At 42.6% G+C, this 26,035-nt stretch overlaps 1 protein-coding gene and 1 pseudogene across 1 annotated transcript in view; both read left to right on the top strand.

The window, feature by feature from the left end:
• Positions 1-26,035, top strand: part of LOC126485071 (uncharacterized) — a 777,137-nt gene that overhangs the window by 580,263 nt on the left and 170,839 nt on the right. The gene's annotated exons all lie outside the window — the stretch shown is intronic.
• Positions 1,667-1,784, top strand: LOC126485415 (5S ribosomal RNA; annotated as a pseudogene).

The raw sequence follows: 26,035 nt of genomic DNA on the forward strand, positions 1-26,035 counted from the left end.
CACCCTGGAATTGTTTATACTTAATTTCTTTAGACATTATATAAAAGCACTGGGAAAATTGTTCTTAGATTCGAATTGTTAGTGGCTAATTAGTGCAACGGGACAATATGTGATTTAGAAATGGTGCATTTAAATGATAATCTTTAAGTGGTCTACACCACTGAATATGCTTCAGTAGCTTAAACCGAAACGTACTATTCAAAATGGTAATTTTCACTTATACATATGTTCATAGACAGACATAAACTAAAAATCGTTAATATACTGTTTCTGGTAACTGATGTTAACAGACCAACAACATTAAAGATTGCAATTATTGCCTTTCGCTGTGAATAGTCTTACCAGCTGAGGCACTCCATCACGTATTACTAACTGAGGCTTAGATTGGGCCTGCAATTACCTACTGTCCTGCTTAGATTACTCCTGTGAGGAGAAATAGGTGGATGATGGACTTAGCGAGAGACTTCTCCTTTTTATGAAATGAATCTTTCACTATGCAGTGGCGAATACAATATAAACAGATTTCCTGCGAAATTAAGCCTATTTACACATCGAGACTTGAAACTTTTCGCAGCTTCTGAAAGACCTGGGTTCGAGTCCTCTTCGAGTCATGGAGGCTTTCAAACGGAGCTTACGGCCTGTCGCTGTTCGATTTTGTTCATAGTTATATGATTTGAAGATCAGTTCCCGGACATGAATTTCGTGAAACAGGACGACTAAATCTTTAAAAAAGAGAAACTTTTATTTTTATTTAAATTCCACACTTCTTAACTAATGGAAATATTTATAAACAAATATTGATTCATATTTTTTAATAACAATAAGATCATTATATTTTTAATTACTTATTCTCCTCCTCCTCCTTCTCCTTCTTCTTCTTTTAGCTAGAGTTCATCCTGTCTAATATGAGGCCCCCTCTTGCAGAAATTGGATTCTTTTTATTTAACTTTGTGGTTTGATGCCGTTCTCGAAGCCACAGTCGTCAAGATACCTTAAGGGAGGGAAGTCGTGTGCCCATCGCCCTATTTGCCCTATGAATCGCGTAAACTTTGTTCTGTGTGCCTTCGTATTTTAAATGTTTGTTTAACGTATTCGCTGAAGTGGAGTGTGCAGAGCAACACAGTGTTTACCTAAACAGGTGTGGGAAACCGTCTAAAAACGACACTGAGGCTAGTCGGTGTACCACACCACGGTCGTTTAAATAGCGGGTGGGGGTTAACCCCCTCCCTCACACCATTCCCCCGCCCTCCTACCATTCCCACATAGTGCTTTACGCTAGACGAGCAGGTCGCATGTTTTTTAATTGCGAATTGTATGAAAATAAATTAAAATTTGCTACGGACATGCAAAATGCCTTATTGTCGAAGAAAAAAATATATGCGTCAATAACACCATTCAGTCTCTGAAAATAAAAAAAAGTGTTTCATTTTTATTTGATGTTTCACATTTCGGTACAAAATTTTAATTTACCGGAATATTCTCCCGGATAGCCGTGCGTGTTAAAGCGCCGCTTCCGCATACAAAGGATGCGGCCGGTATGCCGGCCAGCCTGGATGTGAATTTTAAATGGACTCCCACATCCCACTAGGTGATTACAGCGCTGGTACGCAAGTCCCGACTCATTTACGAGGTTCACAAATATTTAGAGATGTTTATTTTACTTTGTGCCAACGGCCTTGCCGCAGTGGTAACACCGGTTCCCGTCAGATCACCGAAGTTAAGCGCTGTCGGGCTCGGCTAACACATGGATGGGTGACCATCCGGTCTGCCCAGCGCTGTTGGCAAGCGGGGCGCACTCAGCTCTTGTGAGGTAAACTGAGGAGCTACTTGGTTGAGAAGTAGCGGCTCCGGTCTCGGAAACTGACATACGGCCGGGAGTGCGGTGTGCTGACCACATGCCCCTCCATATGCGCATCCAGTGACGCCTGTGGGTTGAGGATGACAAGGCGGCCGGTCGGTACCGTTAGGCCTTCATAGACTGTTCGGGAGGAGTTTAGTTTTTTTATCTTACTTTCACATGGAATAACCAAACACTCTGATAGTTGCGGTGCACACATTATTGTTTATTTATTTATTGCAAATTGAAGATACGTTACTTGATATTTTAAAACATATCGTACATATTAAGGTTTTCGTTTGTCATATTTTTTGTAGTTCGTTGTTATGTTATTGTCTGCAACGTTTGAGTAAGAATAACGCTCTTTCAAAATAAAAATAATTTCACGTTGACATGTAAATAAAATTTTATTAGTTTAAGATGAATGTAAATAGATGACAGGGTACAGGAGAGATTTGTTAGTGCCATCACCGATTGTGACTGGTGGTGGATACCTCGGAATGATTTCTTCGAGCTGTTGGCCGCCAGTCACACATTCCGTCTAAGGGAATTACGGGTGTGTCGACAGGAAGGGCATCCGTCCATCCTTTAAACTAACCAGACCAAATCCATAAATAACCTCGCCCATCCTGCGACGACGCAGCACAAAGGCACAAGATGAAGAAGAAGAAGAAGAAGAAGAAGAAGAAGAAGAGTGGGTTTTCCATGCAGTTAGCAATCAGAAATAAATAGACGCTATTTTTATCCTACGTAATCTAAAGTCCGTAAGCTTACCTCTGATTTTCCTACGTCTCTGGGGGCTCAACCTCAGTGTTGGTGCCGCGGGGAGTGGCCGCGCGGTTTGAGGCGTCATATCACCAAATGGCAGTTATAAGAGTTACAAGTGCCGAGGGGCATGAAAGGGAAGCAGTGGTTGGGAAGGGATTGAGACAGGGTTGGTGCCTCTCCCTGATGTTATTCATTCTCTACATTGAGCAAGCAGTGAAGGAAACAAAAGAAAAGTTCGGAGTAGGTATTAAAATCCATGGAGAAGAAATAAAAACTTTGAGGTTCGCCGATGACATTGTAATTCTGTCAGAGACAGCAAAGGACTTGGAAGAGCAGTTGAACGGAGTGGACACTGTCTTGAAAGGAGGATATAAGATGAACATCAACAAAAGTAAAACAAGGATAATGGAATGTAGTCGAATTAAATCGGGTGATGCTGAGGGTATTAGATTAGGAAATGAGACGCTTAAAGTAGTAAAGGAGTTTTGCTATTTAGGGAGCAAAATAACTAATGATGGTCGAAGTAGAGAGGATATAAAATGTAGACTGGCAATGGCAAGGAAAGAAGTGAAATTTGTTAACATCGAGTATAGATTTAAGTGTCAGGAAGTCTTTTCTGAAAGTATTTGTATGGAGTGTAGCCACGTACGGAAGTGAAACATGGACGATAAATAGTTTAGACAAGAAGAGAAAAGAAGCTTTCAAAATGTGGTGCTACAGAAGAATGCTGAAGATTAGATGGGTAGATCATATAACTAATGAGGAGGTATTGAATAGGATTGGGGAGAAGAGGAGTTTGTGGCACAACTTGACTAGAAGAAGGGATCGGTTGGTAGGACATGTTCTGAGACATCGAGGGATCACCAACTTGATATTGGAGGGCAGCGTGGAGGGTAAAAATCCTAGAGGGAGTAAGCAGATTCAGAAGGATGTAGGTTTCAGTAGGTACTGGGAAATGAAGAAGCTTGCACAGGATAGAGTAGCATGGAGAGCTGCATCAAACCAGTCTCAGGACTGAAGCCAACAACAACAACAACATCGCGGACTGCGTGGCCTCTCCCACCGGAGGTTCGAGTCCTCCCTCGGGCATGGGTGTGTGTGTTGTTCTCAAAAGAAGTTAGTTTAAGTAGTGTGTAAGTCTGTGGACCGATGACCCAAGCAGTTTGGTCGCTTAGCAATTCACACAGGTTTGAACATTTTGAGTGTTGGTTTGTCTTTGGTTGGGTTGGTTCGATCGAAGAACCGATTTCCTGTCCCACATTTGTCAATCCGATGTTCTGGTGCGCCGGGAAGACTGCCCGTTAGGTCAACAGTCGCCGAATGGGCGCCTGCGGAAGAGATGGGACGACGCTTGTGGCGTAATGAGGTGTACTAAACGCCGCCTCTGCCGCCCTCGGAGGCCGCCGCCTCCTCGCGGGCTTCGCCGGCGCCGCGCCGCCGGTTACCCGCAAAACGACGCCGCGTTGTCCCACTGCGAAGCCCCGTAACTGGTCTACCTGTTACTCGCAACACCGACAACCCGGGAGGCACTCCTCCGTACACAGAGACCGGCGTGGCTTACGTAAGGCTTGCCCCTAGAGGCAATACCCTGTGCAAAATCGTATTACACACGACACTTGAAATATAGCGCTTATAAACACCAACAACTATTTAATGTCTAGCGATACATTGGAAAGAGTTGAAAGAGGATTAAAAAAAGTTCAAAATATCGCTCGTTGCGCTTACTCTGTGAGTCGGAAGCAGGCGCATGTGCAGGTAGACGAAAGATTCCGTGCGGTAAGTCGAAATCGCGGATCCCGTACTGCAGGCATTATTCTGTTCTTGGCCACGTAGATCTTCTGTTTGTGTGGTTATGTACTAGTAAAAGACCTTGTGTGTATGCCTCGTTTGCCGAAAATAATTACACCATTCAAAACACGTGTTTCCAATGCGCTCGCCTCGGTGACTCCACATATGCTTCAGAATGTATAGTGTGAAAGGACTAACGCTTAGATGTTGTTTTGTGTGAACAAGGGACGTCACATAGAACATCAACAAAAATTCGTATTTTTGAAACTTTCCTGTACATTCAATGTAATTCTTATCTGTGTAACACTATGCGTTACAAAAGTGGTTCAAATGGCTCTAAGCACTATGCGACTTAACATCTGAGGTCACCAGTCCCCTAGAACTTAGAACTACTTAAACCTAACTAACCTAAGGACAGTACACACATCCATGCCCGAGGCAGGATTCGAACCTGCGACCGTAGCAGTCGTGCGGTTCCAGACTCCAGCGCCTTTAACCGCACGGCCACTTCGGCCGGCTCAAACTAACTCAATTGGTTGTAGGAAACATTAGTGTGCTTCCGTCACGTGGCTGTCTGCTTGCTTCACATCTTTGCAACATACTCAAGTCTTCTGGGTGTGAGCATTCTGTATTTAACGGCCGACCCATATGGCGCACTGGTAGCTATGTCACTACGATGTCTGTTGGCGGGTGACGTTGAAACCATTATGAGTACACCTCCTATCCCCCAGGTGGCGTACTCCGTCATCGAACCAAATTCGACGTCGGCTTTCCAGGTATACTATTTCTTTTTGCCGGCAGTGTACAAAAAGCATTTATAGGTGGACAAAATATATGTTTTGTGATACAGCGAGATCTGGGGAACTGCACCACCTAAGAATACCGGGAAATGAGGAAGACCTCTTTGGGAAGAAGGATGTACAAGAGTGACGAGTGCGCACAGGTGACACCAGAAGTTTTTGTAACGGTCACTATGATATTAAAAGGAATTAAAAATGATTTATACAAGAGATCTGCGTGACGTGAAAAGTGACAATTGACTCTTCAAGGAATTCGTTAAATTTCGCTTACACTATAAATCACACAAATCTGACAAAAGAGGGAGTCTAAATGTGAAGATTAAAGAGGAAAGATGTCGGGAAATATTCGAAAACTCGAAACAATAAAAATGAGGCAGTTTCGATTTTAATGATCCGCCTATGTAGCGACTGTTTGAAATGGAAATATTTCACCCGACTCCTCGGTCCTATGTCTTCTCCATCATTCTTTACATCATCTTCGTTTCCACGAACATTCATAACTGTCCGTTTTTGACGTATTTATTTTCATACCTTCATTTTTTAATGTGTCTATTTCCGTTTTCCCTCTCACTATTCTACCTGTTCCATCCGATGTCAACAGCGAATCATGCACAAATTGCTGCCGTGTCGTGTTTCCCACTAGTGCCGAGGAACTGCCGTCCTCATAAAGACTGCCTACCATCGTAGTCAAAACGTTGCTTGTCGTGTTACTTTACGTCATGACATGATCACAGACCCAGAAGAAATTTGTTGGTGCAGACTCCGGCCACGAAACCCTTGACTCGTACACCAAAAGAATAATTTGTCTGCACTTTTTAGTGCTACATCTTTTTCGAAAGCTAATTGAGGATGAGGAAAAGAATTTCACACTACCGACGTCTTGAACGTAGGCACGGATATCTGCATGCCTGCTTATTGCTGCTATTATATTTCAACGAGACTGAGGAAAATGACTGCTATTCACATATTTCTCAGAACGATAAACTGTTAAAACGTCAACAATTAAGAGCTGTGGTACAGAGAATTATAATACGAACAAACCTGAGTTAAATCTCAATATGTAAGAACCAAGAGACTGGTTAGAGCCCAGTAGAATTAAAAAAGAAATACTTCGCAGACTTCAACGCGGTGCATTGCTTCCGTAGTACGATTCTGGTATCCATGCGTAACAACTGTGACCGAAAGCCCGCCCCACATTATTCGTAGCACCACGAAGTGATGTAAGAAACAGGCCAAGCGCTGCTCCTGAAGCAATAGATTGCGTAGTGCTAGCTGCGTGTCCACGAATACCGCATGGTTTGTCGTTTAAATATAACCAGCAGCAACACATCACAGGAAGAGCTGGTCCTCGAGCAACACTAGGCGTAACCTACCAGACTCCCAGCTCTGAAGAATGATAAACTGATGCGAACAATTTTCATGTTGTCTGTATACATGCACATATAGGTACATACTTATATACATACGTACATACTTATAAACGTACATATATGAAGGACGAACAAAAAATCCGTGCACTCAAATCTTTGCATGCTAACATTACAGAAATGACTAAATTTCATATCCTGCATATTTACGGTAGAAAATGGACGCAGGAGAAAGGTAATTTGGCACCACATGTCCAAAAAGCATCTTGATTCAATATTCTACACCTGTATAGCTCAAATAGCGCAGTGGATATAATTTCCTGCTAATATACACGAGATTGAGAGTTAGATTTTCTATTTTATAATTTTCATTGGCCCAATAATGCTGTAAAATGCATTAATTATTGAACGATGTATATCCTACCACTACAGTTTTTTAACGTTGGGCGTAACAGTTATCCGTGAGACATGTCAGAAGCATTTATGAAGATTAATAATCAGTTAAATTAATTACCTATCATAAGGCAGAAATAGCTACAAACTTACAAATTTGTGGAGATTTTATACATACACACTACATTCAGTAAACGCTGTCAGTTGATTGGAAGCTGAAAACGTATTCAGTCGTTACATGATGTTGATAATAAAAATAGTAACGGAGTAGGGTATATCATGTGAATAGGGTTGCAAACTGGTGCCGTAATGTCCTAACGAAATGTGTGGAATCTGATTTCGAATGTAATTGATGAAGTTGCGCTAAATAGGACACTTAAAACTATGTTACCTGCACGGCTGCAATGGAATTGTCTAGGATAAAGGAAGCAGAGTTGCGGAAGGGATTTGACTGAAGAAAAGTCACAGTGAACCGGAAAGCATGGAAGGGTGTAGTGTGTGGCAGACAACACAGGACAAATTTAAAAACAAAATTCATCTTTAAAAGAGGAATAACAAAAAATGTCGTACTCACATTTCTGCGTTGATGCAAAGTAATAACAACAGCTCTGTATAACGCCTGCTGTAATTGTCGTATAATTCTTCTGCAAAAAACTTGAATCTAGGCCCAGAATCAAACTCTCGAACTCGAGTTTTCTAATGCAAAACTCTGCACACTGCACTAACTGCCACGAGGGGTAGCCGTGCGGTCTCAGGCGCCTTGTCACGGTTCGCGCGGCTTCCCCCGTCGGAGGTTCGAGTCCTCCCTGGGGCATGGGTGTCTGTGTTGTCCTTAGCTTAAGTTGTATTAAGTAGCGTGGAAGCTTAGGGACCGATGACATCAGCAGTTTGGTCCCATAGTACTAACCACAAATTTCCAAAAAATGCACTAACTGTGCAACATAAGCATTCACTGTTGGAAGAAGATACTTCCACTGGTTACAGTGTCGCCAAATCATCTCTCTTCTGCGTCTATTTTCTACCAAAAATACGCAAGGGATAAAGTTTTTTTCGGAGACATTCCTGTACTGCTAGTATACAAGGAATCGCACTGTGGTATCGGAGTGCGCGGATTTAGGTTCATATTGCATCTCGTTTCAGTCAAGGACTGGGTTTCTGCTAATGTGGCAGAGGGTTCCGACTGTTGACATGTGAGAGGCGATTCCCTGATTCGGCAATTGCTTTATAACCAAGGAAATTCTTCTGAAACATTTGCCTTGGACTATAGAATAGAACATTTTTTTTAACAATTCGTCCCTTGTAAAAATATTAAGTCCTCATACGAGCTTCTGCTCTTTATTGCAGCTGCCAATCAGATTCATCAAAAACTGTGAGGATTTCTGTATTTTTCCTTCTTCTAAATTCCATTTTACGACATAGATCCAAAGATTTTAACATCTTTTTTACACGGGTCGTAACTTTCCTCTCCATGTTTTTGGTCAGAGTTCATGTTTCACCTCCATACAAAAATACCAGTCGCACAACTGTCTTGTACATACGGTGTTCTGTTGTTTTGCTGGATAGTGCTGAATAGTCCGCCCAATGGAAATATACACCTCTGCTGATTTTATCTCGTTCGTTATCTCCTCCTCCATGTTGTTCGCATTGATAGTACTCCCTAGATATTTGAAGGACGTAGTCTTCTTCAATTCCGTATCTTCTACTGCCAGTGATCTTTCCGTTTCCTGTTCACTGTTTCTTGCTACAGTCATGCACTGTAATTTCTCTTGATTGACCCTCACAATCACTTTTCATGCCCCCTCAATATACAGATTAGACGTTGTTACTAGTTGATCTTCCTCTACAGCTAAAACGACAATATTTTCGGGAAACGCTAACAATTTAACTTGGCTATCTACATTTACACCTCGTCCAGTCGATGTACTCTTTTGGAGGTCTTTCCCAGCACCAGGTTAAATAGGCTGGGGGAGACACACTGTCCGTTTTTAACACCTGTTGCCATCGTAAAACACCCTCACTTTAAATTCAGTTTCCTTAATTAACATTTTAGTCTGCCTGATCAGTCTCGAAGGCATTCCTTATTCTTTCATTATGCTCCACATGCTTTTCGTGTGGACACTATCGTATGTTTTCCTCAAATCTATTAACCGGCAGTATACTTCCTTATCAAATTTCCGCATCTTTTCAATTACTTGTCTGAGAATGAATATTTGGTCCGCCGTAGATTTGAGTTTTCTAGCGTGGTGCTCTTCAAGGTTTTCCTCTATGTACGGTAATAGCAATAGTAAGAGAATATGTGCAAAGACCTTGTAAGCGCCACATAATTACGATATATCCCTGTAATACTCAAATTTAGTTCTTTTTCCTTTCTTATATACTTGTTGCTCTTCATTTAAAATGAGTAAAATGTCGTTACTTTTTATATGAAAATGCGTAATAGATTTTTCGTTCCGAGTGACATAATGTTTGCCCGAATACTTCATGTCTGTGATATCTTATAATTTTAATTGCACACGTGCACGTCTAAATATAAAATTTAAGAATTTTGAAACTATACGATAAGCATTTATATTCGGTATTGGCTGTGAATGTGATTATCTTTATAGCGGTTTAGTAATTATACTGGGCAATTCAGACTTCATATAGCGATTACAGACGTCTGTATCGAACGCATAGCCGGCCGCGGTGGACCTCAGCAGTTGAGTCCCATAGTGCTCAGAGCCATTTTTGAAGTCAGTTTGAAAGGAGTCAGATTGTGGCCTTCCGAGTGTCGGGATGGCCCTTTCGGAGAACTGCTACACACGTGGGATGCTCTGCGTCACTCGTGTAGCGATGTCGGTGTCAGTGGTCAGGTGGACATTGTCGCACTCGTAGACGAGCTTCTGGACGTCCACGCAGCACAGCCGGCCGCCAGGATCGTCTTAAAGCAAGGGCAGCAGTGGCAGGTCCAACTGTTACCACAGCACAGGTTAAAGGGTTTGTGAGACCAGGTGTGTCAGCACCAACCAAATGGCTCTGAGCACTATGGGACTTAACATCTGTGGTCATAAGTCCCCTAGAACTTACAACTGCTTAAACCTAACTAACCTAAGGACATCACACACATCCATGCCAGAGGCAGGATTCGAACCTGCGACCGTAGCGGTCGCGCGGTTCCGGACTGAAGCGCCTAGAACCGCTCGGCCACCCCGTCCGGCGTCAACACGAACTGTACGAACCATTTATTAGCAGTGGCATAACGGGCACACGCGCCTCTAGTCCGTTTCACGCTACAGCATCGATGTGCAAGGTTCGACTGGTGCCGTAAGGGGGTCACTTGGAAGATGGAATGGCACGCTGTGGTCTTCAGCGACGAAAGCGGATTCTGCCTGGACACAACTGATGGTCGTTTGCGCATACGACGTAGACCTGGTGTCGGCTGTCTCGTAGAGCGCATTCGTCCAATACACACCGGCCCCACCCCAGGTGTTGTGGGGTGCGATAAGCCACAGATATCGTTCATGTTTGGTGTTTCTGGAGGGACACTAACCAACACTCGGTACGTACAGAATGTTGTTAGACACGTTGTTTTGCCGTCTTGCAACAAGAAGGCGATGTGTCGTCCCAACAGGACTATGCTCGCCCACACATCCCCATTGAAACTCAACGTGCTGTGCGAGACGTGTAGCAACTTAACTTGCCAGCACGATCTGCAGACTTGCGGAATGTCATGCGACGAGAAGTGATTCTGCCATTAGTCAACCAACAATAGCCAGCCAACTACGTGAACATATCGAGCAGGCGTGGAATAACATATCCCAGGACAATATTCGCCATCTGCACCATCGACTGGATACCAGAGTCAGCGCCTGCGTTGCATTAATATGAGTGTTTCAGCATGGGTCGATAGATGGTACCTCAGGAGCGCTTGTGCTATTAATCTGTAAATGTAATCACTTCATGTACTCCATATGCACCGTTGCAACAACAAATCTTGAGTGAACTGGAAACCTCTAAAAAGATTTACTAATTTTTTTCCGGCAGTGTTTGTCACCCTCATTATTCTCATTATTACTATTATTACTATTATTACTAATATCACTATTAGTGGCAAGAGCAACAGTAGTTGAAGTACTGCCAGTACTAACTTTATTAGCTCATAGTCAGTATTATTTACTTACGTTGTCACTTTAGACACTCAGCCCGCATCTCGTGGTCGTGCGGTAGCGTTCTCGCTTCCCACGCCCGGGTTCCCGGGTTCGATTCCCGGCGGGGTCAGGGATTTTCTCTGCCTCGTGATGGCTGGGTGTTGTGTGCTGTCCTTAGGTTAGTTAGGTTTAAGTAGTTCTAAGTTCTAGGGGACTTATGACCACAGCAGTTGAGTCCCATAGTGCTCAGAGCCATTTTGAACTTTAGACACTCAAATCATTTTAATAGTATTTGTCACATTAAAATTGTTATTTATTAGGTAACTGTAACTGTAAAGAGGGTACTACATGTGTGAAACAGTCTGATGTAAGAGAGGGCCTGACAGCACTAATCAAATCTGATTAAATAAATAATTAAAAGTGTTATATGTCAATCGGGGAGTTACAAGGTGCGAGGCTGCGACGTTTTCCTGGGTGCATTCGCCCATTAATGTGGGCCCCTCTGGGAAATAGTAAACAGAAATATTTGAAGGGTAGCAGTTTCAGTCGGAGGGAAGTAAAGGTTACCGCGAGCCGTGGGTAAGATATCTGTGCGGCATTCTGGATGGGTGGCAGTTCTGTTGGCAGACTTACACTGCTCACTGCTAACAGCCACATCTCAAGCGGGGTGCAAGGATTGTTAGTAGTAGGGAAGTTACCATTGTTGCTGGTCACCGACTTTGTCTCCTGGCCCAACCGCAGCGGTATCGATCCTGTAAGATACCAAGATCATCACCGATGTGGTCACCTTTATTATAAAATCAGCCGCTGGTGTATTTTATCATGTGGGTCTTGTTTGTGATGGTTGCGTTTCAGCATTTCCGTGGCAGGCAGTTATGGAGTTGGAACTTGTGTGTGGGGTGACACTTCTACTGATAACAGAAACTTCCCATCGCACCCCACTCAGATTTAGTGCTAAATGGCATAGTGGATAGACCATCAAGAACTGAACAAAGTTCAAGCACGGAAACGGGAAGAAGGTGTGCTGAACTGTGAGAAAAGAAGCAAAGTAGAAACCATGAACGTTACAAGCGGAAGATGTGCAACATCGAGAGAATTGCAAGAATTACGGGGTCGTGGTTGTGTAGTTACGGTGTTGGCCAACAAAGTGGCAGATCAGTGTCAAGTCTGCCACGTGCCTCTTTTCTTTTCGCAAAATTATGAACTTTCCGTCCGGTCTATTCTCCTTCTGTAGTCTTGGCAATGCCGCTTAGACCTCTCTCAGAAATGAAAACAACAAATACACGTGTGTGAATTATGTCACAAATTATGTTTATGAGCCAAAACTTCCAAAACCGAAAGCAAGATCCATAACATATGGTACTTGTGTAGAACACATAGAAGGTGCCTACGTCTGGAAGTCCCTTCTTACACTTCGCTGTTGCAAAGGGACGTTACACCCGTTACACCACGACACAGACACAAATTTGAGTACAGCGAACAGACACGTCAGTGACCGGACGGAAAGCTCATAATTTTGTGGAAAAAAAAAAAGAATGGGACACGAGGGAGATCTGAACATTGATCTCCCCCTTCCAGTCCAGTCGAACACCGTGACCAAAGCACCACCGCTCCGTGCCTATTCAATTTCTCTCGATGTTGCACATCTTGAGCTGGGACCGTTCACTGTTTCCATTCTGCTTCTTTTTTCGCTATTCAGCACATCTCTTTCCGGTTTTCGTGCTTGATTTGTGTTCAGTTCTTAAAAGGGCTATCCACTGCGCCATCTTACCACTACATCTGAGGGGGGGGGGGGGGGGGGTCGATGGGGAGTTTCCCTTGTGTGTCACACTTCTATGGAGCCGAGACTTCTTGCTGGGATAATCGGCTTTTCACAGGTATAGCCACACTAAGAAGAGAATAACAGTGCAACACAGCGTTCTGTTGTCTACGACATGTATTCAGACGAAGGGAGAATGAATGGATATATCTGCATTTCATTTGCGTGTTTTTTCTCTCCACCGATTCCCATACAGAGTTTTGCACTCAGAATCTCTCGAGGGTAATTCCGCTATGATTGCCCAGAAAAGCCATGGCCTTTTCGACGGTCTTGTAGCGTTTCGTTAGCGAATATTTTACAAACTGCAAGAGACATTTAGACGACTTTGTGCCATTTCCGCCATTATACTTATTTACAAGATTGCCAATGAGTATGATGTGCATTAAACTAATTTTCAGTATTTACGTAATTTCCGGTGGTTGTTACGTTTTCTTCTTCAACACAATTTCTGTGCGTTGGTCACAAAAGTTGGAAATGATTATTAAGTTACCGTCAATTTGAAGTATTTCTAAAGCCTTTGCAGTAGTCTCATCAATCTTAATTGCTGACTTCCTTCTTCTTCCCCCATCGAAATTTGAAAGTAATCGGTCAAACTGGTGGGCTGCGTCTTCTCGAAGATGTTTTTTACTAACGTGTAAACATTTGGATGAACTGTTGGTATTACTGTATTTACCGTGATGAATTGTTCTCGGGGTCTTCTGGCGAAGATGATGGGTACGAAATTCATCGAAACGTTGCGACAAGACGACGCCACCACTCGGCTGATAACCCGAGAAGAATTCATCATTGCAATACGCAGAGAGAGACTGCAATCGCATAGACGTATTTACCCTTCGTTTCCTCTCTCCAGAGACATTGCTAGTGCAATGGCGCCTTCCACTGCAGTTAAACACATTTTTTGGGATACGCTCATTATCGAGCTATTGGACCAGAAATAGTCGAATAAGTTCTGAAGCTTTTGGTTTTAAGACGTGCTCTCCCGAACAGATAGCCAACCACTGGCCAACATTTCCAGGGGACAATATACTAGTGCTGAATAAATTCTTCTGTTACGCGTATTTCTTCGTTTTCGTTATAGGCTACAACACTGAACTCGTTTCTACAAACACTGATTAAAATGAAAATTCCAACACATATTCTCTGTTTCAGGAAACAAACTTCTAGCTGACTGGGCAACAGCAATTTCGAAGTACATCGTGAGAGACGCTAGGTTCCATCATGGGAAGTTGGTTTTAATAGTTAAATAAAAATATCACATGTTTTGTTCAGTAGCAAAACGAATTTGTTTCCTCCCAAGAACTTGTAAGGTCGGTGTGAATTATAAACAATTGACCAAGCTATTTGTTCGAATTTTTTAACCTTTCATACACAAGTAATAATTCACAACTTGATGGACATGATTTTCCGTTTTTGCTGCCATATGCCAATATTCTTTCATTTGACTCCCTGGTTTCATCACCAAATAAAAATTTGTTGCACTCATTCATCAGTAAATTATTTTCGTGAAAGAGTATTCCTCAAGAATCCGTGGGATTTTGCGTGTCTATTTTGTCCTAAGGCGGTGCAGTTACTATTTTTCATTTCTATATGATAGTAACCACGTTACTAAATCGTAACGCATACTGAAGCACTACAACGTAAAATGATGAAGTTGTGGTGTCTGTTTCTCTGCACGTTTCTTGCACTTACAAAATGTTTTTGCGCTTCATTTTCTGCTTCATCCGAAATAGAAACGTGGCTGTCTTCACCAAAACCTGTGTTATCTTTAGTGGATACAACTCGTTTGCATTTATTCTTTATAACGTTTACACAGCGCCTGCAAGTTACATCTTCAGTGGTGATGTACTCACCGATGACTGTTGTAAATGAATGAAGGCTTCCCTTTGGCGGTCTCAGTGAACTCCATCTTTCTAAACGCTTTCTACACGACACGTTTCGGGAAATGATTCCAATTTTCAAGTGCGTTTTTCTCTTTTACTGTGGCGTTTTTACATAATGTATCTGATGTGTGAGGTTTTGCTTTGTTCTGTTGACATTACTGCAGTATGTAAAAACGCGTTGTTTTTATCCTGAATAGAGGAGCGTTAATCCTCTGGTATTGATCCGAACACATCATCCATTTCAATAGAGGTAACGTCTTCCTCCACAAGTGTTTCTTTTTCGTATAAAAACCGTGCGCATAGTCACATATTGGAACAGTAGTGGAACTTGGAGAGCTAGGTACCTTAATAGAATGTAAATATTCACCAGTATGGACATACTAAACAAATTACAGACACGTGGTAACAAGCAGATGCAATTGTTCTAAATTTCGTAATGTAGGATACAAAGTTTCAGACGGTATTAAGTGTAAGTATGTACTTAATATCTAACAGTAGTTTTTGAGCGCATTTCTCGTTATTATAATTCGAAGTGAAGTTTTTCCTATGGATGCACGTGGCGTGAAGTCGGTCTTTTACAGGCACATCATATTTAACTAGGAGGCACGCCTCTTCCGCAGTGAAATTGCTTCCTGCAATTACGATTTTCCGTGTAGCCTCGGTTTTGTCTCTGCTTTAGGACGACTGCTATGTCGTCACTGGGTGCAGGAAATTTACAGAGGAAACAGTCCAAAATTATGGAAGAGGGAAGAGAAAGGAAAGCAACGAAAACGAATGGTAGCGGCTGCCGTCCTTTCTGTTAATCTCTGTAATAGCTAACCAAGCCTGCAGTCGTGGCCAGTTGAGGACGTAACACCAATTCGTGCTGGATTAAAGTGGGATCATCTTAGATGCTTTTGAGTGTCACTATTTTGGAGACCTCCCTACTGAGAATAATTAGCAAGGAGGTACTCTCAGCGTTGCCAATAGATACTGTGCAGGTCTCTCTCTACCACCCCAAAGATAAACTGTAGTCTCAAGTGATAATGGCTGGCCGGGATGGCAGAGCGGTTCTGGGCGCTACAGTCTGGAACCGCGCGACCGCTACGGTCGCAGGTTCGAATCTTGCCTCGGGCATGGGTGTGTGTGATGTCCTTAGGTTACTTAGGTTTAAGTAGTTCTGAGTCCTAGGGGACTGATGACCTCAGAAATTAAGTCCCATAGTGCTCAGAGCCATTTGAACCATTTGAAGTAATAAAGTACTGCCATCTCTTAGAAATACTGAAAAGAAAAATTAATGGGGACTACAGTACCCCACCACTGAACCCCAGGATATATTAGACCTATCGAAACCATTTGCTACTCCACCTTATGAGAGGTTTGTTTACCTCCTACTCGTCTCGAAGGTGCGAAAAACATTGGGTAGATTGTTTCGTGTTCGTGGAATCTATATTCAAACACAATATCTTCCACTACATATCCCCATTGACAGCGGAGGGGTGAGAATCATTGAACTATGAATTCATTGTATTGTTCTTGACAGTAGTTCCGAAAGAATATGTTCTAATATTTATTTTAGACATGCATTCATCTTCGTTGTGACGTATAGCCAATGGAGATATCTGAAAATAATAAACTTACAAGGTGTCCCACGTAAAATATTCATTCGAGAACATAATTATACCGTCAAAAAGTTCGACCGTTTTCAAATTTGTTGAGGTGCCTAAGGTTGGAAGTGTTTTTAGATATTCCTGGGAAAATATAAGATGAAACAGGTGAAACTGAAAAACTGTGTCTTTCAGATGCACGGAAAAGAGCTTCAGACTAAAATGATGTAGCCGTTTAATATACCGGGTGATCAAAAGGTCAGTCAATAGCTGTAGTCGAGGAATAATGTTGTGAATAGCACTGTAAAGCATGTCCGGGGTTATGGTGAGGCATTGGCGTCGGATGTTGTCTTTCAGCATCCCTAGAGATGTCGGTCGATCACGATACACTTGCGACTTCAGGTAACCCCAAAGCCAATAATCGCACGGACTGAGGTCTGGGGACCTGGGAGGCCAAGCATGACGAATGTGGCGGCTGAGCACACGATCATCACCAAACGACGCGCGCAAGAGATCTTTCACGCGTCTAGCAATACTTTTTTTTGTTCTAATAAAACCCCATGTCATTCCAAGCATGTGTGTCAATTTTTACCTCTCTATCTACATTATTCCGTGGTTTATTAAGTTTTCAAATTTATACTGACTTTTTGATCACCCGGTATACAATGGCTGTTTATATTTTGACCAATTATTAGTTTAGTGGGCTTTGTTATCAACTTTTAAGGGTATCCTTGAGAGAGAATGCGTTATGAGCCTTCTCCTTCCTTCAGCGTGGAGTGTGAAGTGCGCATCTGTGTCGTGAATGTGCTGGTAATGAGTGCCTGTACAATGTAATGTTGAGCGTGTGTGATTACAGATGTTTATGAAAATGAAGCGAAATGAGAGGACGAAACTTGGTAGCGGTATTTGATTTAGGCAGAGAGACAAAACAACGGTGGTCGTAGTCCCCCCGTATCCTGCACAGAAACTGAAATTATCTCGCTCTATCTCTACCTGTCATTCCAGATAAGTCAACCAACACCCTTAAAGAGTAGCAGAAGTCCCTCTACTAGATCTGTATTAGCCAAAATTAAGGTTTTTTTTTTCTCTGTAGCCACCGTGTGCAATGGGTTTGTTGATAAATAACTTTCCTGGTAAAAGTCACGCCTTCCCTTTATTTATATTTTAGTTTTTTTATACATAGCAATAAAGTCAACATTACGAAGCAGAGCCTCACACATAATAGTAGTAGTAGTAGTAGTAGTATGTTATTCTGCGTTACGGCAGGTCTTGTCATGGGTTAGGCCTCTTCCACTTTTGTCTGTCCGTAACCAGTCTTTTCTTTTCTGAATATTTGTCTCCTTTGATATTGTCCAGCATTTGATATCTTCTTTTTCCTCTTCCCCTTTTTCCCTCCACCATTCCTTCTATTCGTTCCTTCAATAAGCGGTCCCTCCTCAACACAATGTCCTATCCAGTTCCGTTTTCTCTTTCTGATGACTTTCAGCATGTTTCTTTCTTTTCCAACTCTTCTTAATACTTCTTCATGCCTTACTCGGTCTTCCCATTTCACTTTTTCCACTCTTCTCCGTATCCACATCTCTAGTGCCTCAAATCTTCTTTCATCTATCTTCCTCAATGTCCAGGTCTCCGTAGCATACAGTGCAACGCTCCAGATGTAACATTTGGCAAGTCTTTTCCTCAGATCTTTGTTTAGTGGTCCACAAAGTAATTTCTGTTTCCTCTTGAATCCTTCTTTTGCCATAGCAATTCCTTATCTAATTTCTGTTGAGCAATGCATATCATTCATTATTACACTTCCCAAGTAATTGAAGTTACTCACTTGCTCTATTTCCTCTCCCCCTATTTTCATACGACATTTTCTCCTCTTTCTTCCAATTACCATGCTTTTCGTTTTCTTCTTGATAATCTTCATTCCATATTCTTCTAATTTTGTGTTTAGATCATCTAACATTTGTTCCATGTCTGTTGCACTCTCTGCCATCACAACCATGTCGTCTGCAAATCTTACGCACTCCACTCTCCGACCCCCTATACAATTCCTCTCCTTCCATCAAAACTTTCACTAATAATTTCCTCTAGATATATTTTGAACTGTTGGTGATAAACAACAATCTTGTCTTACACATCATCCCAGTTCAATTTCTTCTCTCATCACACCTCCTATTCTTACTCTTGCTCTCTGGTTCAAATATAAATTTCTAATTAGCCGTCTATCCCTCCAGGCAACTCAATGCTTCCTTAGGATTTCCATCAGTTTGTCCTATCTGACACAGTCAAAAGCCTTCTCAAGATCAATGGACACAACACACACCTTCCTTTTCTTCTCCATGCACCTCTCCCCTATCACTCTCAGTAGCCCAATGACATCTCTAGTTGCCACTCCTCACGTGAAACCAAATTGTTCATCTCCTATTACGAAATTCAGCTTTCCATACAGCCTTCTGTTGAGCGTCCTCAGCAAGACTTTGCCTGCATACGATATCAGGCTCACTGTTCTATGTTCCTCACACTTTTTGCTGTTCTTTTTCTTTTCTGTAGTTATTAAAATACTTTCTGTAAAGTCCTTTAGCCATTTTCCTGTCATGTATATTTTATTACACAATTCAGTCGACTCCCTTTTCCCTTCTTTCTCCAATGACTTTAACAGTTCCGCAGGAATCTCATCAATTCCCATTGCCTTCCCATTTTTCATCTCCTTCATAGATTCTTCATTCTCACTAGTTAGCATTACATTTCCTTTGTAATCATCTGTAACTTTATCTTCTTCTTCTATCCCAAGGTCTTCTTCACTTGGTCAGCTGTCTGCAGCATATAGCCACTCTATATATTCTTCCTATCTTCTCATTATTTCTTGGGGTTCACTCACCATTTTACCGTCTGCTGCCTCTACTTCATTTAGTCCATTGTTGTTTCTCTTTTCCCTGAATGTCAAATTCATTGCTTCTTTGTACATCAAATCGTATTTTCCTTCTTTCTCTAATTTTTCTGCTTTGCTTTTTCTGTCTCCCTTCTTAATTCATTATTTAACATCCTGTAGTTTCGCTTCCCTCCTTCTGTGTTTACAGTTTTTCATCAAAAACATTACGTAAAAATGGCGTAGCACAAAGAAATGCACTTTGCTTTTGGGTATCATTTCCTAAAACGCGTCGTGTAAAATATAAATAAAAGAAATTCGTGACTGGTAGCACAAAGTTATTTATAAAGAAGCCCACTGTTTTCACAGTTACAGGCTTTCACAAACCATTTAGAATAGATCAGATCAAATATCGTGCGCAGCTTTTCTCTGAAGTTCCCTTGGCCAACCATTAGACCTACAATGTGTTTATCTGCCTTCTGTTCTAGCCCGGGATTACAGCGCTTCTCTTAAAACATGTGCGCTGCAGTAGTACCTTGCCACGTATTTGTTTTTGGGATTCTATTTCTACTTTCTGCCTTCTGATCCAGCTACGCAGTTTAGATTTTACCATCGCCTTAGTGATGGATAAGGCCGGATTCGGTCCAACAAATGGAGTCATCGCCCTGCCCCGGCCAGCCTATCAGCTTGTTCGTAATCATTGGTTCCTGAGTGACCAGTGACCCATAATAGGTTTACCCTGTTGGTTTCCCCTGTACTCACTTGTTGCAGTAGCTGACAGAGACTGCAGAGTTGCTTCACTGTCTGGATGAATGTAGATATAGGTCACGTAACACGTACGTAGATTCTCTTCCACGCATAGGGGGACGGCGGGTATTATGGACCATTTAAGGAAAAATGTAAATTACAAAATATATTTGTAGCTTAACTCAGTTATGAGCGAAAAAAATCATATGTTCAACATCTTTTCTCTAAGTAATAAAAGTATATTTAGCAATACATGAAGGGAACATAACACAAAATGTAATTAGAATTAACCTTTCAGTTTGGGCATTTTAAAAATTGGCGGGTAGTATGGGCTACACCGATATGATTATGTCTATAAATTAAAAAGATTGTTTTGAATAAAAGTTTTGTTGTTTAATACTATACACAATGTATAGCATATTATATCTCATTTACCCTATGGTTTATTGATCTTACAGAGATCACAAAAGTAGAATAGTAAGTCGTCAACGTCCCCACAGAGCTCATGTGCCCAGCCTTACAGTTGTTGCACTGATTCCAGTTTTCCTCATAGCTTTCTCCACGCCCAATACATTTGCACCAAAAGCGTCGTGAGAAGTGCTTGGTGTAGGATTGTCATTACGAAAAATTTTGACTTGTTCATTTTTCTTCTTCTTATTGGTCATCATTTGTTTTCGTTATGAAAAATTTCATTTTTCTCTTTTTCTGTTGTGCTTTTTTCTTTCATTCTGATGAATTTCTCTTGTCTGTCAACATGTAAATTTTTTTTTTTTTTTTTTAAATTGGAGTTGACGTCAATATTTCGCTTCTCTCTGCCTTTCTTTTTCGACATGTCAACCTCATTTCGCTGCAGGAGGGCAAAGGCGACGTCAGTTTTAAACACTTGCAAAATCAGAATATTCACTTGAGTGTAGTACATTGGAGGAATGGGTGTTCTCTCCAGAAGTGATTGTAGATTTTGCCTGGGAAGCAAGCTGGGGGGGGGGGGGGGGGAGGGGGGCGGCGGCTATCAGAGCTGCTTGCTGGTGAGATCGATGTGGGTGTCCTAGCTGTAGCAACAACTGCCCTATCAGACATCATCTCGGGGAGAGGTTCCTGTACAATGTTGGTAATATCACTGCCTGTAAAGTTAAAATCAATAAATATGTCTGGGTTTGTCGGGTAAATGCCAGTGCATCTAGATCCATTTTCAGCAATATCTAGTCGACACACTTGCTTGTAGGCATCAAATACCAATTTTGTAACATCAAAGTCATTAATTCTTGACCCTGGATTAACACTCATCAACAAACTACAAGCAGTGTTGTAGCAGTTTTTGAAAGGTTTCATGAACGTCCTATCCAGAGGCTGCAACTTATGAGAAATGTGTGGGGGAATAGTTAACATGTGGACATGGTTTCCCCGTGCATACATGATGACATCTAAGTCCTTGTGACTGGATTGCCCATCTACAATCAGCAAGGCAGGATCTCCTGCTGAGGGCTTTGTGAAGGAAACAAAGTGTCGCAGCCACTTAAGAAAAGCCTCAGCTCTTATCTACCCGCTGGAAGTTGGAAAACTAATGCTTTCGGTTGGAGCACCAATCATGAGGCGGTCAGTCATTCGTTTCCTTGGGAAAATAAAAAGTGGAGGAATAAATTTCCCGGTTGCACTCACACAAAATAGAAGTAATTTTCCTCACTTGACGTTTTCCTTTCACTATAGTGACCTGCACATATGATACACCAGTCCCGTCCGCATTAAAAATTCGGGATGGACGAAACGAATGCTTTTTTAAGAGAATTTCAAATTGGCTGAAGAACCTTTCGACCTGTGCTTTATTAATCCCTACACGCCGCATCAGATTAGTTGATTGTCGTTTTCTGTGTGTCAAATTTGGGTGCTTCTTCATAAAAGTGGCATAAAAATGTTTTCCAGCCATTTTTGTCCTTTTGTTGACTCTTTGACTCAAATTTAATTTTTCTGGCACTATAGATCAGTTCCAAAAACACTTTTTTGGGGCAGGGGCATTAGTCTCGAATCTAAATCCATCAAATGAGCTAATAACAGTTTTTCACATCTTTCATCAAATGAAATTACAATTAAATCAGTACCATTAGCCGCTGACGGGCTTTGATATACATCAACGGGGACAGTTGAAAATGTGGGCTCTGACCGGGACTCGAACCCGGGATCTCCTGCTTACATGGCAGACGCTCTATCCATCTGAGCCACAAAGGATAATGCCACTGCAGGGAATTATCGCCAGCACGCTCCCCGTGAGACCCACATAATCAACTTATAGTCCACACACTATATTCGTAGTGCCCCTGCCATTATTCCCAGTACTCGCGGCAGACAATCCACCGAGTCCCTTAAGAGTTCAGGCAATTCGTGTGCATCCGCACTGAAGGAGGTCATCAGCCGGTTGGCCTTTAACGATATGGAGATGGCATCTGTTCTTTCGGACATGTCAAAGTGTTCCCCGTGCAGGATTTTTTTGCACGATACGACCTCTCGATTATGTGCCATAAATATTCGATGGAATTCATGTCGGGCGATCTAAGTGACCAAATCATTTGCTCGAATTGTCGAAAATGTCCTTCAAACCGATCGACAACAGTTGTGGCCCGGTGACATAGCGCATTCGATCGTTGTTTGAGATCATGAAGCCCATGAAAGGCTGCAGCTGGTGTCCAAGCAGCCGAACATAGCCATTTCTAGTCAATGATCCGTTTACTTCGATCAGTGCACCCAGCCCATTCCTCGTAAACACAGCCCACACCATTACGCAGCCACCATCAACTTTCACAGCGCCTTGTTGACAGCTTGATTCCATGGCTTCGTAGGGTCTGCGCCGCATTCGAACCCTTCCATCACCCCTTACCATCTGAAATCGAGACTTATCTGACCAAGCCAAGGTACTCCAGTCGTCTAGGGTCCAACCGATATTGACACGAGCCCAGGAGAGGCGCAGCAGAGGGACTCACCTCGGTCGTCTGTTGCCATAGCCGATGAATGCCATATTTCACCGCACTGTCTTACCGGATACGTTAGTCGTACGTCCCACATTGATTTCTGCGGTTATGTTGCTTGTCTGTTAGCATTGACAACTCTACGTAAACGCCGCTGCTCTCGGTAGTTAAGTGACGACCGTCGGCCAGTGTGTTGTCCGTGGTGAAAGGTATTACCTGAAATTTTTTATTCTCGGCACGCTCTTGACAATGTGGATCGCGGAAAGTTTCCTAACGATTTCCGAAATGGAATTTTCCATGCGTCTAGCTCCAACTACCATTCCGCGCTCAAAGTCTGTTGATTACCGTTGTGCGGCTATAATCACGTGGGAAACCTCTCCACGTGACTCACCTGAGTACAAATGACACCTCGTCCAATGCGCTGCCCTCTTATACCATCTGTACGCGATACTACAGCCACCTGTATATGCGCGTAATGTGCGTATCGCTATCCTATGAGTTTTGTGACCTGAGTGTAAACGTACTGTGGAAGTAAGAGACCCTTACTGCACCTACGGGTGGGCATGGCGAAGAGAAGGGGTGACGTGTAGAAACACACGGAAACGCGCTATTGGTGTTTCTTTTGTGTAAATAGTTTCCTTTGAATACTTCAAATGTATGAAGCGCAATATATCTCCAATTTTCATTATCCAATGCATCAAGCACGTCTTGAGAAAGAGCAGTGCAGCGATCGAGCACATTTTCCAGCATGGGTTTTCGGATTAAAGATCATGCCCCATGGCTCACTACAACAGATACATTTAATGTCCTCTTTAGAGTCACTTGGTGTAAAACAGCGAGAATCCCCCCTTTTTTTTCGAAATGACAATCGGTACTTGCAGAATGACACGTTTCCTCGGATATACTGATGTGTGTGTCTGTGTGTGTGTGTGTGTGTGTGTGTGTGTGTGTGTGTCTGAGAGAGGGAGAGAGAGAGAGAGAGCGAGGGAGAGACAGCGAGTGCGAGAGAGAGAGAGAGAGAGAGAGAGAGAGAGAGAGAGAGAGAGAGAGCGAGTGAGAGAGAGAGAGAGAGAGAGAGAGAGAGAGAGAGAGAGAGAGAAGCGTAGCTAGCTAGCGAAGCTAGTTTGGAAAATGACTTCAAAGAATTACAGGAGTTTGACACTCGCAGAAAACAAGCAGTTTATTGAGGTCGTGGAATGTCGAGTCAAAGAAATAATGTAGCGAAAACTTTAGGGATTCCGCCATCCAAGCTGCCCACAGTCCTGGAGGAGAAGAGTAGGCCTGCTAAAAGCGTTTCGTACGAAGGGTGGAAGCGGCGCCAAGAACTTGAGTTCCGGGGTCTTGAAGAGTGCTTGATGTAGTGGCTTAGTGAAGAAGGCAAAACATATCAATGTTCGTTACATGCTTTAGGCTATCATTCGCTGTGAGTCTTGGCATTGGAATGTTGGATCACTAACTTATATAAAAAAAGCCATAACATCTTCCTTAAGAATATTCATGGAGAGAGTGCGAGCGGTGATGACACAATTTGTTCAACATGGAAAAAATAACTAGGAAGCTTCCTTTTCTTATTTCGTCCTTGACCAGGAAACTCTCATTAAATCTAGCTGTCCTTCATTCAAACTATTTACGATGTCCAAGAACTTGGAATTATCGTCGGCTTGGAGACGATCCTCTGTGTTCGGCGATCCGCCAGATGAGTTCTTCCAAGAACAAAGACTTGGCATCGCTCGGCGAATTTGGTGTCTGTTAGAATACCCAAGGAGAGTGACGCTTCGTATTGCTCACATTTTAGTTGAAATTTATCCTGGAGAGTGGTTATCGATGTCAGTCCATGTGGTCCACATCTGGGATATGACGCAACTTTCTCAGTGTTGTGGTAAGTGACAGATAAGGCGAAGCCACTATTTCCATCAGCAAAGCCAGTGTGATAGGAGCACGTACAGTAATTATTACTAAACATATTTTCCACGGGTAACTTAAAAGCTTTTGTATCACCAAAGAGATGACATGCTGCAGTGCTATTTGCGTTGTTTCCGTAGTGCGCGCAGATCGACGAGAGTCAGCCACATGAGGGTGTTAACCCTCTACAGTAGCCTCTAAGTATGACGCTCTAGGCAGAATGATTTAAGTGCTTTAACGCCTCCATGGACTGTTGCTAACTTCCAAACCGCGTCTGTTCATAAAAGGATCCAGTGGCAGAAGCCGTACAGGACGGGCGATTGCTGTCTTTGGAGAGCTGGGGTACGTCCACTATCCTCATACGATAACATCACAGTTTTTGTTGGAGTTCTCATTGCTATCGGTGCACGGAAAGTGCTTCTTGCGGCTTATCACCGCTTTTCTGTTCTACCCCGTCTACATTGTGTCTGTAGCTTTATTCAATGTGTTATTAGGTTGTCAGGGCATTTATTAGGACACACCTCATTATTATGTTATTCCACGAATCTTGAAGAGCCCTTAACCGCACACGAGCATGTATATCGTGGTAGCGCTGAACAACTGCACAGCTTACCACAGAATGAGCGCTTGTAGCAGTGCTAATGGTGATCCGCAGATCTGAAGGGAACGTGAAGTTCGGCGTTACTATTATTGGTGTTCCATAGGTAGGGAAGTAGGGGTCTAACGTCTTGTCGATGTTATGATCGTAAGAGAAGGTTAAATGGACAAGGATGGGAAAGTGGCTCTTAACGTTTTAGAGAAATCACCTACATTGCCTAAAGTCACAGGAGAAAGCACGGTGGATAGACGGGGATTTAAGCCACGCAGCTCGAAAATGTGAGTCCAATGTCTCCACCACTGTTCTATCTCAGAACCTGCGCTATTCGAGAGGAGCAGACGATGCGCTGCTACAGGATGTAAAAGGTGAAAATGTGAGGCACATGCAATCAACACTGTCAACATACAACACAGTTGCACAACTGAAAAATCACACAAAGGTCGGGGGAAGGGGATGACAAAACCACAACATGAACTAACATCACACGCCACACAAGATGTTCTTTGCGAGCGCTTTTGCATTTCTTACGAGGTGTCGTGACGAACGTGTTTGCCGCTTTTCTCCGAAGTGACTCACAATGTTGACTCGTGACTCGCCGACGGCGAGAGTAAT

The sequence above is a fragment of the Schistocerca serialis genome, chromosome 6 (assembly GCF_023864345.2).
Source record: "Schistocerca serialis cubense isolate TAMUIC-IGC-003099 chromosome 6, iqSchSeri2.2, whole genome shotgun sequence".
Classification (NCBI taxonomy): Eukaryota; Metazoa; Arthropoda; class Insecta; order Orthoptera; family Acrididae; genus Schistocerca; species Schistocerca serialis.